General features: G+C 50.1%; 1 protein-coding gene across 3 annotated transcripts in view; it reads right to left on the bottom strand.

The window, feature by feature from the left end:
• The window catches only part of LOC115164918 (multiple C2 and transmembrane domain-containing protein 1-like), a 260,651-nt gene that overhangs the window by 102,516 nt on the left and 153,135 nt on the right, over positions 1-5,000 (bottom strand). The gene's annotated exons all lie outside the window — the stretch shown is intronic.

Raw genomic sequence — 5,000 nt, 5'->3', positions numbered from 1 at the left:
GTGATCCTCTCTCGACTGTATGATGATGAAACCAGTCCAGTCTGCTGTGACTTTTTCTATCACTCAATGAAAACACACATCTCCATGTTAGCAGCAGCCTCATTGTCCCTTCACAGAGGTCAGATAGGACATAGGACAACTCTGGCAGCGTAAATGTATGGACAAGTCTAGCAGATAAAGGAAAGAGCTGAGGAGGTGCAATCACACACACAGATACACACACACACACACACACACACACACAGCCCTGCACTGAGAGCCGTGCTGGCGTGTCTTAAAAGCAGAGAAAACACACTTCACTTCAATTTATTTCTCTCTCTGGCAATAACCCCCTTACATACCCAGAGGAGTAATTATAATTTACATTTCAGAGTCAGGGCCAGGCTACAAACTTAATTTATTATAAACTCTGTCAGCCTCTGCCTGTTTCCAGCGATATTATTGTTGAAATGCCTTAGAATGAAGATGAGAGGACAGGAAGGAGAAGGGGAGAAAAACCTTTCCACATAAGTTTAATACATGATTTCTCTGAAGATATGACAGCTTATTATTTGTGATTATTGAGGACGGCCTAAAAGAGAGAGAGAGAGAGAGAGAGAGAGAGAGAGAGAGAGAGAGAGAGAGAGAGAGAGAGAGAAAGAGAGAGAGAGATAGAAAAAAACATGGTTGATTTGTGAAGCCGGAACATTTCCATAGCAGAGGAATTTCTGATTTGCAGGGTTGCCTTTTCAGGCCCTCTCAATAGACAGGCAGATAGATTGAAAAGCTCAGGAGATGAGGCCTCTTTATTTTTTTAATGAAAGGCTGTAGAATATATTTTCCCACCCTCTAACCCATCCTCCCCACCTCTCATCCTCCTCCACCTCCCATCCTCCCCCACCTCCCATCCTCCCCCACCTCCTAACCTCCCCCCACACTCCATCCTCACCCACCTCCAAACCTCCCCCACCTCCCATTCTCCCAACCTCCCCCCTCTCCCACTCCCATCCTCCCCCACCTCCCATCCTCCCACCTACCAACCTCCCCACCTCCCATCCTCCCCCACATCCCACCTCCCATCCTCCCCCATCTCCCATCCTCCCATCCTCTTCCATACTCCCAGCTACCAACCTCCCCCACATCCCATCCTCCCTACCTCCCATCCTCCCATTCTCCCCCACCTCCCCCACCTTCCCCACCTCCCTTCCTCCCAGCTACCAAGCTGACGAGGCTCGCTCGCTCTGGGTTCAGCCTAGCCCCATTACTGTTGAAGAGGGTCCACCCCCCATCCACCACCCCTACCCGCCAGCAGGGACTAGGGATGGGGAGGTGGGGGGGGTGCATGTAGCGAGAAAGGGGGGAAGGAGGGGAAGAGGGGTTGGTTATATGGCGGGGCCCCAGCTTGATTGACACCTTGTCACCGTGACGTCTTATTCCATCTCTGTTGTGGAGAAAATTAATGTCAGCGCGCCGGGCCTTATGACTCGCTGTCATCTTGGAGGTGCCTCACCTTTTATCAACACTCCAAATAACATTTCATCCCCACCGTCTGCCGGCTGGACAATCCGGTCAGGGGACATTCAATCGGATGACTGTGAAATGTCATAATAAAAATGGAATGCTAAGAGCTTCTTCCTCCTCCTCTCTTCCCTTTCTCGACATCTCTCTCGCTACCTATTCCTCTCCTCTGCGTGGGTTGAGGGGCTGAGTTATGGGGGTGTATGGGGTTGTTAAGGGGGTGTTATTGGGGTATAGGGGCTGGTGGAGTGGAGTGGCAGCACTTGAGGAGAGGTCAGTGTGTCTCCCTCCACAGGTCCATTAAGACACATGCGTCCAGGTCCTTCTTGGCCATTAGTATGTATTCCTCCCACCTGCTCCGCTCCCCTCCCCTCCCCTTGCCTCCATACAGCTAATATAAACAATACACTGCAAAGCAGCACCATTACTGGGCTGAATACTAGTAAATCAACACTTCTCTGTTAGGTGCGTAACAAGACACACATACATAAACTGTCACGTTCGTACAGACGGGGACAGAAATGTGGAAACCTTATCAGAAAAAACTGAATGTAACTCAGTGAACGAGAGAGAATCTGTACACAGATGGGAAAAACTACGAGACATTTAAACTGAAAGAAACCAACACAAGCACTGCACACACAACTTCCCACAGTAAACTCTCCTGTAAGAGAGACACATCTCACAGCTAGAGAGACACCAGTCCTCCAGCATCTCACAGCTAGAGACACCAGTCCTCCAGCATCTCACAGCTAGAGAGACACCAGTCCTCCAGCATCTCACAGCTAGAGACACCAGTCCTCCAGCATCTCACAGCTAGAGACACCAGTCCTCCAGCATCTCACAGCTAGAGACACCAGTCCTCCAGCATCTCACAGCTAGAGAGACACCAGTCCTCCAGCATCTCACAGCTAGAGACACCAGTCCTCCAGCATCTCACAGCTAGAGACACCAGTCCTCCAGCATCTCACAGCTAGAGAGACACCAGTCCTCCAGCATCTCACAGCTAGAGACACCAGTCCTCCAGCATCTCACAGCTAGAGAGACACCAGTCCTCCAGCATCTCACAGCTAGAGACACCAGTCCTCCAGCATCTCACAGCTAGAGAGACACCAGTCCTCCAGCATCTCACAGCTAGAGAGACACCAGAGTTCCAGCATCTCACAGCTAGAGACACCAGTCCTCCAGCATCTCACAGCTAGAGAGACACCAGTCCTCCAGCATCTCACAGCTAGAGACACCAGTCCTCCAGCATCTCACAGCTAGAGAGACACCAGTCCTCCAGCATCTCACAGCTAGAGACACCAGTCCTCCAGCATCTCACAGCTAGAGAGAAACCAGTCCTCCAGCATCTCACAGATAGAGAGACACCAGTCCTCCAGCATCTCACAGATAGAGAGACACCAGTCCTCCAGCATCTCACAGCTAGAGAGACACCAGTCCTCCAGCATCTCACAGCTAGAGACACCAGTCCTCCAGCATCTCACAGCTAGAGAGACACCAGTCCTCCAGCATCTCACAGCTAGAGACACCAGTCCTCCAGCATCTCACAGCTAGAGAGAAACCAGTCCTCCAGCATCTCACAGATAGAGAGACACCAGTCCTTCAGCATCTCACAGCTAGAGAGACACCAGTCCTCCAGCATCTCACAGCTAGAGACACCAGTCCTCCAGCATCTCACAGCTAGAGACACCAGTCCTCCAGCATCTCACAGCTAGAGAGACACCAGTCCTCCAGCATCTCACAGCTAGAGACACCAGTCTTCCAGCATCTCACAGCTAGAGAGAAACCAGTCCTCCAGCATCTCACAGATAGAGAGACACCAGTCCTCCAGCATCTCACAGCTAGAGACACCAGTCCTCCAGCATCTCACAGCTAGAGAGACACCAGTCCTCCAGCATCTCACAGATAGAGAGACACCAGTCCTCCAGCAGCTCGCAGCTATTGAGACACCAGTCCTCCAGCATCTCACAGATAGAGAGACACCAGTCCTCCAGTCTGTTCGTAATTAACAACCACAATAGACAGAATAGCATCCAAACCTATTCCAGGGGGGAATAACAGCTATAAGCCCACCCGTGTGGCTCTTTATCAAACAGACCAAAGCCTAGGGCCAGACTATAATGGAGACACACACATTACAATAAGCCATATAGGATGAGAAAAGGTACTTGGAGAAACCTGGCGTCTCCAGAGCCCACTCTCAGGTGTGTATTATCAGTTCTCTTCAATGGAGGCAGATTAAGGGGAGGGAAACGCCTGCATTTTAGGCTGACCTCGGAAAACACCTTAAACGGGCTAACGTCTTCCTTCTGCTGCCTCACCATTTACACAGGGACTTACCGTGGAGGGAGGAGGGTCTCGTCAGGCAGCCAGCTGAAAGCTGAAAGTCCTCTGATATGACTGTGCTGCGTTAATGATGTTGGGCCGGGCCAGTAGTGTTCGTTCCTCGACCATACGTTTTTAAGGAGCCATCATCTTTGCTTCAAAGCCCGGGCGCTATGACGATGACAATGCATGGCACTTGAAACCCTCACCAACCCCTTCCCTAAATAGCTTACTGGTTGGTTGGTTGATGGGGGTGAGAGGTGGGGGTGGGAGGTGGGGGTGAAGGGTAGGTGGTGTGTTAGGGAGGTTGCAGTGATTAGTACTAGTGGGTGTTTGTACGGCCGTCTGCTAGACAGCTGATTCCGAACTGATGATATCAGGGAATACATTCGCCCGAGCAATGCTTCACACACATACACACACACACACACATATTCATGAACACATGCACAGACACACTGAGACACACACACAGACGTGCACGCACAGGGGCGTGTGTGTGCACGCACAGGGGCGTGCACACACACACACACTCGGACTAATTTGCTTTGGGTATTGTACAGCATTAGTACCAGCACTTGCTGTTATCTGTGTGTCTTGATAAGGTACATCTTTATTAAATTCTCTCATTAAAAGGGCATCAGTCAGAAGAAAAGGAATATGCTAATGGCGGCAGTCCTCTTCAAACCAAACCACACTGTCCCCCTCCAACTGAAGAACCTACATAGAGAGACCAAGAGCAGAACCTATACAGAAAGACGAAGAGCAGAACCTACACAGAGAGACAGAGAGCAGAACCTACACAGAAATATGAAGAGCAGACCTACACAGAGAGACAGAGAGCAGAACCTACACAGAGAGATGAAGAGCAGAACCTACACAGAGAGACGAAGAGCAGAACCTATACAGAAAGACAAAGAGCAGAACCTACACAGAAAGACAAAGAGCAGAACCTATACATTAAGACGAAGAGCAGAACCTACACAGAAAGACGAAGAGCAGAACCTACACAGAAAGATGTAGAGCTGAACATACACAGAAAGATGTAGAGCTGAACCTACACAGAGAGACAGAGAGCAGAACCTACACAGAAAGACGAAGAGCAGAACCTATACAGAGAAATAAAGAGCTGAACATACACAGAGAGACGAAGAGCAGAACCTACACAGAGAGAC

Source organism: Salmo trutta, chromosome 27 (assembly GCF_901001165.1).
Source record: "Salmo trutta chromosome 27, fSalTru1.1, whole genome shotgun sequence".
Lineage (NCBI taxonomy): Eukaryota > Metazoa > Chordata > Actinopteri > Salmoniformes > Salmonidae > Salmo > Salmo trutta.
This window is presented reverse-complemented; position numbering and strand designations above follow the sequence as displayed.